This window comes from Elephas maximus, chromosome 14 (genome assembly GCF_024166365.1).
Source record: "Elephas maximus indicus isolate mEleMax1 chromosome 14, mEleMax1 primary haplotype, whole genome shotgun sequence".
Lineage (NCBI taxonomy): Eukaryota > Metazoa > Chordata > Mammalia > Proboscidea > Elephantidae > Elephas > Elephas maximus.
In genome coordinates, this window is record NC_064832.1 from 98,275,988 (window position 1) to 98,289,464 (window position 13,477).

The 13,477-nt window shown below is 41.3% G+C and overlaps 1 protein-coding gene and 1 non-coding gene across 8 annotated transcripts in view; one reads left to right on the forward strand and one right to left on the reverse strand.

The window, feature by feature from the left end:
• The window catches only part of NBEA (neurobeachin), an 892,011-nt gene that overhangs the window by 557,026 nt on the left and 321,508 nt on the right, over window positions 1-13,477 (forward strand). The gene's annotated exons all lie outside the window — the stretch shown is intronic.
• On the reverse strand, window positions 7,878-7,984 carry LOC126058433 (U6 spliceosomal RNA). Its single transcript, XR_007513213.1, has one exon. It is a non-coding gene; the product is annotated as a U6 spliceosomal RNA (small nuclear RNA).

A 13,477-nucleotide genomic window follows, 5' to 3' on the forward strand; every position in this document is an offset into this window, starting at 1 on the left:
GGGATAGATACATTTTGAGTCATTTTTCATTCCTCAAAAATGAAGACATGGGCCATAACAACACTTTATTTAAATGGACACTTAATTTCATTTGGAGGTAGACACAAGGAAATGAACAATAGAAAATTGTGAAAGATCCTAAATCCTCTCCTTCCCCAGACTAGTAACCAGTGGAATTGTATGTTCACTAAAACACTAGAGCAAACAGACATTAGAGAACTGATCCCTGCAGAGAAAAGAGCACAGGCAGTGAATGTTACCTGTCAGAGTTGCCCGAGGGAAGTGAAGGCTTCGGTTCACAAAACAGATTCTGTGAAGCAGGGCATGGAGATGGCAGTCTAAGTGCTTGTTTTAGTGATTATAAACTTCCTGAAAACAAAGGTCAACAGTAGGTACCTGTACTAATAGATGTCTTAAACATGACTGGCCATCAAGGATATTTTTTAGAAAATTATTTTGCTTTTATCACAGGAGCAAAGGAATCACCACTTTTTAATTCCTAGATATTTCTTTGAGATTTTCAAATCATATTATTTCTACCTTTGTTATGTTTATGTCCCCCACATGCCTGTCAGTTTGTCGTACTGTGGGGGCTTGCACATTGCTGTGATGCTGGAAGCTATGTCACCAGTATTAAAATAAGAGGCAGGTCACCCATGGCAGACAAGTTTCAGCTGAGCTTGCAGACTAAGACAGACTGGGAAGAAGGACCTGGTGGTCTACTTCTGAAAAGAATTCGCCAGTGAAAACCTTATGAACAGCAGCAGAAAATTGTCTGGTATAGTGCCAGAAGATGAGCCCCTCAGGTTGGAAGGCACTCAAAATACAAGAAACCAGACTATATAAAGAAGAGCTGGGCATCGGGATTAGAGAAAGACTCATGAACAACCTGCATTATACAGATGACACAACTTTGCTTGCTTAAAGCAAGGAGGACTTGAAGCACTTACTGACGAAGATCAAAGACCACAGCCTTCAGTATAAAGGAAGCAGGATGATGAGCAAAGAAGACCGAAGAAGAACTGACGCCTTTGAATTGTGGTGTTGCCAAGAGAAGCAACAAATCTGTCTTGCAAGAGGTACAGCCAGAATGCTCCTTAGAAGCCAGGATGGCAGGACTTCCTGTCACATACTTTGGACATTATCAGGGGGGACCAGGCCCTGGAGAAGGACATCGTGCTTAGTAAATAGAGGGTCAGCAAAAAAGAGAAAGACCCTCAACGAGATGGACTAACACAGTTGCTGCAACAATGAGCTCAAGTATAATAGCGATTGTGAGGATGGCGTAGGACCGGGCAGTGTTTCATTCAGTTGTACATAGAGTTGCGATGGGTCAAGACCGATTCCATGGCACCCAACAACAACATTTGCAAATTCATTTTCCATATGACTGAATTTAGTTTTTTCCCCAGATCTTAAAATATAAGTAATATCACACATAAAGGAGGAGCCATGGTGGCACTTGTTATCCCACCAGCTGCTCCGCAGGAGAAAGATGTGGCAGTCAGCTTTCGTGAAGATTACAGCCTTGGAAACCCTATGGGGAAGTTCTGCTCTGTCCTGCAGGACCACTATGAGTTGGAATCGACTTGATGGCAGTGGGTTTGGTTTTATCACACTTAATGATGCTTTCCTTCATGTGACTTTAGTCATTGGTGGTACTGGGATCTGTATGTGGGAGAGCCCTAAGAGCAGTGACAGTCTGGCGGGTGGGAGGCATCGTGGGCACCCTCAGATTTTATATCACAGAGCAGTAAGCATCAATTTTTCTACAGATGGCAATATTCATATTTTGTATAGAATAATTTTTGTTATTTTGATTTAGAAGAACTCAGGGAAGCTGGTAAGATTATAATTTCATCACTTATGAAAAGGAAAACACAAGAAAAGATTTCTGTTTACTTGCTAGGACTACAACATGACAACTGAATAATATTATTTGGAAATGAAATAAGTTAAGAAAACTTTTTGCATTCCCTGAAAATGGAAGAATTTAAGCATTTGGACCAAAATGGAGTTAGGGATTCACTTGTAGGAAGTGTTACAAATCTGTAATCCTTTATCTGTAATTTTAAAAGTTCTGAAAAACCACACAGTTCTTCATATGCTTGTGGCAAACCTACTTGGTGGCAGAGCCTGACTTAAGCTGAGAGGTAGCTAACTAGTTATTCTATCTTTGGGAATATTTATACATTTCTCTGCAGAAGCATCAGTTTATTTGATTATGGATTATTAACCCAAATGTCACTAGACATGACACATAGTACAGAGTAGCTGCACCATATTGTCTTCCTAACATCCAAAACATTATGGATCCCAAAGCGTATTCTTTCCCACGGGTTTTGGATAAGTACCATACCAGCAATACAAACGGCAGACGAAAACTGCCATGAGGCCCGGACAGATTAGAAGGGAAGAAAAGAAAGATCTTTGGATACATGGGACTTCCTTTTTCCAACATTTCCTACATTCTTTTTTTTCAGTTTCACAATGGTGATCATGCCAAGAACAAAGGTATTTTGAGGCACAGAAGTGAAAGGCTCAGCAGAGTCGGCAGTCTTCAGGAGGTCCAAACAGGGCACACAGTGACTCTGTGACCTTCCCAGTGACAACCGAGCAGCCTGTGGGGAGCTGTCTCTTGCTACAGAGTTGCATCTGTTGGCTCTCCAGAACCAGCACTTCTGGAGTCCCATCCAGTAATCCCCGTTCTTTCTGAGAAGCTACTTCATGTTCCCCCCACCATGATGGATCAGTTTCACGTTGTGCTTAATAGTATACTTTGTCCAGTTATCCTAAAGTTGAAGGTGAGAAGTGCAGTGAATAATTGAACCCTGTGCACTGCCTTGAGCTCTAGCGGCAAAGTGGTTAAAGTGCCCGGCTGCTAACTGAAAGGTCAAGGTTTGAACCCACCAGCCGCTCCAGGGGAGAAAAATTGTAGCAGTCTGCTTCTGTGAAGATTATAGCCTTGGAAACCCTCTGGGGCAGTTCTACTCTGTCCTATAGGGTCAGTATAAATCTATCGACTCAAAGGCAGTGGGTTTGAGTTTTTTGACACTACCTTAGAGTGTTAATCTGTGAGCAATAAAGCTTCCCCCCCGTCAGGGCAACCCCCCACTCTGCCTCAGGATGACCCCCCACTCTGCCCCAGGGCGGCCCCCCACTCTGCCCCAGGGTGGCCCTCTACTCTGCCTCAGGATGACCCCCACTCTGCCCCAGGGCGGCCCCCCACTCTGCCCCAGCACGGCCCCCCAACTTTCCTCCAGGGCGGCCCCCCACTCTGCCTCAGAATGACCCCCCACTCTGCCCCAGGACGTCACCCCACTCTGCCCCAGCGCGGCCCCCCAACTCTCCTCCAGGGCAGCCCCCCACTCTGCCCCAGGGCGGCCCCCCACTCTGCCTCAGGATGACCCCCCACTCTGCCCCAGGGCGGCCCCCCCACACTCCTCCAGGGCGGCCCCCACTCTGTCCCATCGTGCATGGTGTCCCCATGAGTCGGGGGTGACTCAGCAGCAGCCGGTTATTTTTCTTTATGGATATTTGTTCACCCGTACAACTGCTACTTTCCTGCCAGAGATTTTATCCCGGAGACCAGAAGCCCATGCTAGGTGCTCAGTTCTCCTATGCAGTGCTTCATGGTGACTGAGGCTTACTTCCTTCTTTGAACTGGTGTGATGGTCGTCCCCAGGCTGGTTCACTAAATGCCAGGAGAGAGCACGTCCCTCCTGCTTCCAAAAAGGAAGAGATGGTTCCTTTCACTTCTGTATACCTCTTTATGTAGCCAAGGACAGGGTGAATCAGGTCCAGAGAGTGCCTTTACTCCTGATTTCTGTCTTGTTCCTCATCACTGACGTGTTGGTCTGTGTCCAACACGTAACGGAACACTTCAGCTCAACACTGTACAAATCTGAAAGTTCTTCTGGGAACATACACTTCTATGAGTTTTTTTGTTTTCCCATTTTTTTTGTTTTTTTTACATTTGAAGAAAAGGATTACCTCCTCAGGACACAGTCGGGGGTATACTGTATTTTTTCGAAAATAGCATGTCTACATAAATAACACACCCACATGTATGACACATGGCATAGTGCTTACGAAAAATGCAGTGAGTGTGCGGTTGGCAAAAAAAAAAAACATATAACGCATGCATTATTTGGGTAAAAATATGGTAATTCTTTCCTTGTTCTTCCCTCCCTTGCTGTCTCCTTTCCTCCCTCACTCCGCTCCGTTCCTCCTTCCTTCCTTTTTTTCTTTTGGTCGTAGAATAGAGCTCAAAGTATATGTGTGATCATGACTGAAAATTTAAGTGTCACGGTGAAGCTATAGTATTTAAAATCTTGGCTTTTTTTTTTTTTTAATTTAATTATTGTGACAGTTTTCCAGGTCAAATGAGAAGTGTTTTAATTCTAACTTAACAAAAATTCAAAGAATTAATATGACTTTATTTTTCTTGCTATATATGAGCAAAAACCCACATTAGCCAAATTCATTATAAAAGTCAGCCACGTCTCCCTGTGTTTGTGGCTGTAGACCCTGATATCCCCTCACATAACACATGTACACACGTGAACACAGAACACAAGTACACACGTGAACACAGAACACAAACCCAGTTCTTGCTAGATTCCCAGATTTTTATTAGGCGTGGAACTATCTACAGATTCTCTGTCAGATAATAGTTTCTGATTTCTTCTCTTACCTTTACTATTTTCTACTTACTTTAGGTTTACTTTGCTCTTCGTTTTCTAGTTTCTTAAGGTGCAATGTTAGGTCATTGCCTTTAGACCTTTTCTCATTTCTAATGTAAGTATTTAAAGCTATAAATTTCCATTGAAGTACTGTGTTGGCTGCATACCAAAACTTTCCATATATTTGTACTTTCATTATCATCCAGTTTGAAATATTTTCTTCTTTCTTTTTATTGTGGCAATATGCATGTAACATAAAATTTGCCGTTTTAACCATTTTTGAGTCTTCATTTCAGTGCCATTGCTTATATTCACAGTACTGTGAGACCGCCTCGACTATTTCCAATTTTTTTGGTCACCCCCAAACAGAAACTATGTACCCATTAAGCAGTTACTCCCATCTCCCTCCCCACCCCAGTGATACCTAATCTACTGTCTGTCTCTCTCAGCTGCTGATGTCAGATGGATCCTGGCTGAAAGCAGAGAATACCAGAAACATCTTTACCTGTGTTTCATTGACTGTGCAAAAGCATTTGACACTGTGGATCATGACAAGTTATGGGTAACATTGCAAAGAATGTGAATTCCAGAACACTTAATTGTGCACATGAGAAACCTTTACATAGATCAAGAGGCAGTCATTCAAACAGAGCAAGGGGGTACTGTGTGGTTTAAAGTCAGGAAAGGTGTGCGTCAGGGTTGTGTCCTTTTACCATACCTATTTAATTTGTATGCTGAGCAAATAATCTGAGAAGCTGGACTATATGAAGAAGAACAGGGCATCAGGTTTGGAGGAAGACCCATTAACAACCTGTGTTATGCAGATGACACAACCTCTCTTGCTGAAAGTGAAGAGGACTTGAAGCACTTACTAATGAAAATCAAAGACCACAGCCTTCAGTATGGGTTACACCTCAACGTAAAGAAAACAGAAATCCTCACAACTGGACCAATGAGCAACATCGTGATAAACGGAGAAAAGATTGAAGTTGTCAAGGATTTCATTTTACTTGGATCCACAATCAACAGCCATGGAAGCAGCAGGAAATCAAAAGACGCATTGCACTGGGCACATCTGCTGGAAAAGACCTTTTTAAAAAGCATCGAAAAGCAAAGATGACGCCTTAAAGACTAAGGTGCACCTGACCCAAGCCGGGGTGTTTTCAATCGCCTCATATGCATGCAAAAGCTTGACAGTGAATAAGGAAGACCAAAGAAGAAGAACTGACTCCTCTGAGTTGTGGTGTTTGCAAAGAGTATTGAATATACCATGGACTGCTAAAAGAAGGAACAAATCTGTCTTGAAAGAAGTACAACCAGAATGCTCCTTAGAAGCAAGGATAGCAAGACTATGTCTTACACACTTTGGACATATTATCAGGAGGGTTTAGTCCCTGGAGAAGGACATCATGCTTGGTAAAGTAGAGGGTCAGCGAAAAAGGGAAAGACCCTCAACGAGATAGATCGACACAGTGGACGCATCAGTGGGCTCAAGCATAACAAGGATTGTGAGGATGGCACAGGACCAGGCAGTGTTTCATTCTGTTGTACATAGGGTCGCTATGAGTTAAAACCAACTCGACAGCACCTAATAACAACAACAACAGATATTTCATATAAGTGGATTCATACAATATTTGTCCTTTTGTGTCAGAATTATTTCACTGAGCATATTGTTTTCCAAGCTCATCTGTGTCATAGCGTACATCAGAACTTCATTCGTTTTATGGCTGAATAATATCCCTTTATAGGTATGTACCACATGTAGTTTTTTCATTCATCTGCCGATGGACACGTGGGTTGTTTTCTACCTTTTGGCTACGGTGAATGATGCTACAATGAACATTGGTGTACAGGTGTCTGTTTGAGTCCCTGCTTTCACTTCTTTTGCCATATACTAGGAGTGAAATTGCTGGTCACATGGTAAATGAATAATTTCTCTTATAAGGATCAGCACAAAGCTGGTTCCTATAAGGCAAGAGTTTAAAGATGTCCCAAATGCCCAACTTCTCCAAACTGCTCTACCCCCGCATCATGTCTATCACCAAGTACCCCTCTTCCCCTCACCACTCTCCCTCCCATCTTTGATTTCCATAATTCACTGCAACATCTCACAAGTACTAGCTGTACTTAGAATTATGGGATTCATCGGGGAAGTAACAGGGTACAACTTGCAATTGGGATCAACCTAGATGTGACAGAAATAACTCAGGATGCAGTTCTTAGATCAGGTCAGCTTCTTTTTTTCCTCCGCTGCCAGGCCGCACTGGGGGCTGTCAGCCACCGTACCCTGCTGGGGACCTTGCTGCCACCAGGCCCTGCTGAGGCCTGTCTCAGGCAAGTGTTACAACTCTTAGCTTGTGGGTTGGGAGCTCCACAGCAGCCACGTCACGCCACTGTTGGTCTTGCTATTGCTGCACCGTTGTCTCTCCCTGTTTGTCGTGTTTCAGCTCTTACCTCTCTCCCCCTGTCTCCCTGTAAGCCTAACAGGATGGCAAAACTGACCAATACCCTCCTTTGGGTTCCATACACCTTATTTGCATGGTTCCACTCCCACAAGGGTGCCATGCACCTTACTTACATTCTTAGCAAGCTGTCCAGTCCCCATGGTGGGCCACGAGCACCTCATTTGCTATAGCCCCACCGGGTCATTTGGCTACAAGAGCCATGCTAAGTCATACACTGCACCACACATGGTAACTCTGTGCTTAACTTTTGGGGGAACCACCACATCGTTCTCCGCAGCAACTGCATCATTTTAAACGAGGTTCCGGTTCCCACATCCCTACCGATATTTGTTAATGTCTGTTTTTCTGATAACAGCCATTCTAGGGCATAGGAAGCAGTATCTCATTGTGGTTTAAAATTTGCGTTTCCCTAAAGAACCAACGATGTGGAGCATTTTTTAATGTGATTATTGTCCATTTATGTTCTTTGGAGAAATGTCTATTAATGTTCTTTGTCCAATTTTTAATTCAGTTGTTTGACTTTTGTTGAGTAGTAAAAGGAGATATATATATATATATATACACCAAAAACCAAACCCATTGCTGTCAAGTGGATTCCGACTCATAGCAACCCTATAGGACAGAGTAGAACTGCTCCATGGTTTCCAAGGAGCGGCTGGTTAATTTGACCTGGAAACCTTTTGGCTAGCAGCCAAACTCTTAACAACTACACCACCAGGGCTCCAAAAATATGAAACACTTTTATGAATTTGCTGTCATCCTTGGGCAGGGGCCATGCTAATCTTGTTTGTATCATTCCAATTTTAGTGTATGTACTGCCTAAGCGAGCACAGATAGAGATGATAGATTAGATAGATAGAGAGAGAGAGAGAGAGAGATAGGTAGGTAGGTAGAGAGAGAGAGATAGGGAGATAGATGTATATATTTCTAGATATGAAACTCTTATTAGGTATATGACTTGCAAATATTTTCTCCCATTCTGTAGGTTGTCTTTTCACTCTCCTGATGTCCTTTGATGCACAAAGTTTTTAATTTTAATGAAGTCCAATTCAGCTCGTTTTTCTTTTGTTGCCTGTGCTTTTGACGTCATATTGGAGAAACCATGGCCAAACCCAAGGTCATGAAGATTTGCCCTATGTTTTCTTCTAAGAATTTTATAGTTTTAACTCTTAAATTTAGGTCTTTGATCCATTTTGAGTTAGTTTTTGTATATGATATAAGGTAAAGGTACAACTTCATTCTGTGGATATCCAGTTTCCTAGCACCATCTGTTGAAGAGACTTTTCATTTCCACATTGGATGGATATGGCACTCTTGTTGAAAATTAATTGACCATTGATGTGAGGGTTTATTTTTTAGTTCTCAGTTCTATTCCATTGGTCTATATGTTGATCCTTATGCCGGTACCACACTCTACTTCCCCCCTTTTTTTTCTTTTATTATCCATGTACTGTTTAAAAGTGTTTAATTTCCGGATATTGGGGGCATTCATAGACATTTATTGTTACTAATTTCTACTTCAATTCCGTTGTGGTTAGAGAATATATTCTGTATAATTTCAACTATTTTAAATTTTAAGACTGGTTTTTTTTTTTTTATGGCATATCTTGGTGAACATATTATGTGCCCTTGAAAATAATACGCATTCTTCAGTCATTGAGCAGAGTATTTTGTAAATTTAAATTAGGTCAATGTGGTTGATAGTGTGGTTGAGATTGCCTGTGCCTTTACTAAGCTTTTTGTCTGCTTGTTCTATCAACTACTGAAAGATGGGTAGTATAATTTCCTAATATGATGATAGATTTCTGTATTTCTCCATTTAATTCTGTCAACTTTGCTTCATGTATTTTGAGGCTCTGTTATTAGCTGAATACACATTTATGAATATTATGTCTTTTTGTAGAATGGATGCTTTCGTCATTATTAAAGTCCTTTATTACTAGTAATAAACCTTGTTTTAAAGTATACTTTCCCTGACAATAATATAGTCACTCCAGCTTCTTATGCTTGTTATTTATATGTTATATATATTTTCTATCCATTTAATTTCCACCCATGGGTGTATTTATATTTTTAGCACGTCTCTTGTACACAGCATGTGGTTAGGCTTTGCTTTTCTAGTTTATTTTGATCTTTGTCTTCCAACTGGAGTGTTTAGTCTATTATCATTTAATGGAATTATTAATATGATTGTGTTGAGGTCTACAATTTTAATAGTGGTTTTCTATGTGTCTCCTCTGTTTCCTTTTGGTTTGTTTGCTTCTCTGTTCCCAATTTCTCTCTTCTTTTGTATTATTTGAAAATGTTTTTAGAATTTCATTTTGCCTGTTGGCTTTTTAGTTGTTCCCCATGAGTTAATGTATTTTGTTTAGTGGTTGATCTAGGTATTATTTTATGCCTCCTTAATTTTTCAGAATCTACACAGAGTTCATAGTGTAGTGCTTCATGTAACATACACAAACCACGCAGCCGTATGGGTATATTGACCTAACACCCTCCCTTCCCACACAATCCTTTCTGCTGAATTTCATGTGTATTTTAGGAATCCCACAAGAGCATGTCATATAATTTTGCTTTAACAATCATATATGTGTTAAGGAAATTAAGAGGAAAATAATTGTTGATATTTTCCTGATATTTACCACTTCTAGGGTTCTTAGTACATTTCTTAAGATTCGCATTTCCATCTGGTATCATTTCTTCTTCAGCCTGAAGAATTTTCCTTATCGTATCTGATAGCACAGATATTTTGTCTACGAACTTTCTTACTTTTTCTGAAGATGTTGCTATTTTGTCTTCAGTCTTGAAGGATATCTTCACTGGATATGGAATTCTGGGTTGATGTTATATTATTTTTCTTCAGCACTTTAAAGATGTTGTTCTTCTGTTTTCTGGGTCCATGTTCTTCCTCCGTGTGTAATGTGTCCTTTTCCTCTGGCTACTTTCACTGGTTTTTTTTTTTTTTTTTTTTTTCCTTTGATTTTCAAGAGTTTGACTATGATATGCCTAGCTGTTGTTTTCTTACGGTTTTCTTTATCCTCTTGAGAATCACTGAGCTTCTTAAATCTATAAATTTATATGACCCCAAACAAGGGAAGTTTTTGGCCATTATTCTTCAAATATTTTTTCCTGCTGCATTCTCCATTTCTAGGACTGTATTTGCATGCATGGTAGATCTTTTGATATTGTCCTACAGATACCTAAGGCTCTTTTTATTTTTCGATCTTTTTTCTCCCTCTTATTCAGGTTGGATAATTTCTATTGATCTGTGTTCAAATTCACTGACTTTTCAGTTTTATTCCCGTTCAGCTATTAAAGCCAATGAATGCTTTATTTCAGACATCATGTCTTGCTATTCTAAAATTCCCATTTGACTCTGTTTCATGTTATCTGTTTGCTGAGATTTACTGTCTTTCATTTATTATGAATATATTTTCCTTTACTTCATTATAATAAAAATAATAGCACCTTTAAAGTCCTTGTCTGATCATTTCAACACCTGAGTCATCTTGGAGTTGGCATCTGTTGATTTCTTTTCCCTTGACAGTGGGTCATCTTTTCCTGGTTCTTTGTAATTTTTATTGTTTCCCAGACTTTGTGAGTGTTTTGTCATGGAAAATATGCATTGTGTTATATTCCTCTAAGGAATATTGATACCTTTGTTTTAGAAGGCAGTTAACTTGGTTAGACTAAAGCTATAAACTCTGTCATATCTACAGTGGGCTGTGACTCAGATCTCACTTCTGTCTCCTCTGCCTGGCTTATTCCTGTGTGGTTCAGGAATCAGCCAGGGACTTAAACAGCATTTAAATGTAGAGCTTGGTGTTTCCCTTCTCAGACACTTCCATCGTCCCCTGGTTACCCCTTCATCTCTGGCATCCCTAGTTACTCCTTCCCTTGTTCCTGCCCTTGTTCCTCTATCCAGAAGAACAGCAGGCTGTCAGAGTGTTAGTCACCTAGCACCATTGCCAGCCATGACTACAGCTGCCCTCAAGACAAACCCTCAAAACGGAGAACTCCCCCTGTGTCAATTACTTTCTCCAAGTTTTAATCCCCCCCAGAATCCCCATGTTTTTGTTTACTCTCCAGAGCTCTAAGATGGTTATTGTTTCTGTGTGTTCAGATATTATAGCTGTTATCTGTGAAAGAGTCGATTTCTCAGGAGCTTACTCCTTCATACTGGAAGCAGCACTGAAACTAGGAGTGATTCTTCATTCCTTTCTTCTCTTTGCCTCTCCTCCAATACCCCTCCCTCTGCTCCTGTGTTAAATCAGCTGGTCACTTTGGCTCTGTCTGTAACATACATCTTTAATCCGACCTTTTCTCTTCGTTTTTAATACTATCCACCACCATTGTCTTTATCTTGGGCTGTTCCAGCTGCCTCCTAACCTGTCTTTTTTCTTCCACTTTAACCTGTGCCACCTCCTCTCCCCACGGCAGCCAGAGTGAGATAAAACGGAAATCAGGTTTGATTATCACCTCTTCCTTAAACCTTCCAAGGACCCCTTCAAGTCAGCAAGTGACCTTGCCTCCTACCTAACTGTCAAAACATGTCTGGTCCTCTTCTTCCCTCAGCACAAGCCACACTAACATTCTTCCTGTTACTTAAACATGCCCAGCTCATGTCCAGCGTGATGCCTTTCCTGCTAGCTCTCTCTGCTGTCTAGAAGGTTTGGGGATCTTTGAGTGGCTGGGCCCTGCTCATCACTGAGACATCGGCTCATACGTCACTTTTCATAGAAATATTCCGCAACCATGCTATGTGTAATATTCCTGGTCATTCTCCACCCCATAACTAAGTGTATTTTCTGCGTGGTCCTTACCGTCACCCCAAGTTATCTTACGTGGTTACTTGCTTGTTGTCTGCACAACTCCAGGAAAATGCAGGCTCCATCCGGGCAGAGAACGTTTCTGTCCTGACGCCCTGTATCCCCAGTACCAGGGAACGTGGTGCCTGTTACAGAGTGGGCACTCAGTAAGTGTTTGTTTCCTGCATGCTGAATCTGCTGGTGGGCTTGGCCTCCCGTCCCTTACCTGAGACAATCTGAGTGTTGTGTATATCGTGTAACTGTTGAGAGGATTAAGTGATTAAACGTTTAAAGACCGTAATTTCTTTTTGGTTTTGGTTTGGTTTGGTTTGGCTTCTGGTTTTTAATGTGGTGTCTGGTTCCTAGTAGTTACTCAAAAAAAAATTAGCTCAATGAGAGTCTCAAAAAAGAGAGATATCTGGTATGCCCTTTTACTCAGAACAAGAAAAGTGATATATTTTAAAAAGGATTATGCCACAACCTTGAGAGAGAAAACAAGGGAGAAGAACCTTCGAGTACAAAATATCAACAATGACCAAAAACTTCTTCCAGGCCTGGAGGCTCTGTGCATTCTGGCTCAATGGGACGACAGAAAAATCAGGAATCTCAGTGAACCAAAATCCATCCGTCCATCTCTTCATTATGGATCACTGCAATTTTGGAAGAAAAGGAGAAGATCACTAAGAAACTATGTTTCCAAGAGTTGAAAGCCTTTCGGCTTACTCTTTTTCAGGGTGGCTGTGTCATGGGGCTATTACCTCCACTTGCCTCATCCACCTGGCGCGTCCCACGTAAGCCTACAAAGGCTTGTTAGGTAGCGTTAGCTCACCCTGACCACCCCAGCAGAATTCACAAGTGCCCTCAAAGCACTTTTTTCAAATATTGATTATGCATTAATTTAATTGGTTATATGTTTATCCTTTCCACCAGACCAGAAGCTTCTTAAGTGGAAAATACCCCTAAGTCACCTTCATTCGATTAACCCCTAGCACAGTTACTAGAACATGGTAGTCATTCCCAGCAGTCACCATGACAAGCACTATTTCTTGGTGCTGGGGATATGGCAGTGATCCAGGCAGAATGTCTCTGCCCTGGTAAGACGTGAGTAAGCTGACACACTCATCAGCGCCTGGCTCATGGTAGGTGTCTAGTGAATGTCTGGAAAAAGCACGGCGTCCCTGATAACACAGGCCAAAGTGTGACCCAGGCAAGGGCTGTCAATAATATTAATTGAATGAAATATTATATGCTCAGATGAGTTTGGGAAATGCCGTGTTCAAGAAAATCAAATAGTTTTATTTACTGAGATTTCCACTTCTGTCGAAAACTCTTGAACAGAGCCCCTAAACAGCACAGTTAAATGAGTCTTTCTACATGGGACACTATTCTAAACTATTTGTTCATAGTGTCTGTCCAAGGATACTGATTATTCTGAGACAACTGTAAGAAAAAGTTTCCACCTGCATTACCAGGGTTATTTCCATCTGCCAGTAGTTCATTAATCAACCGACCTGTC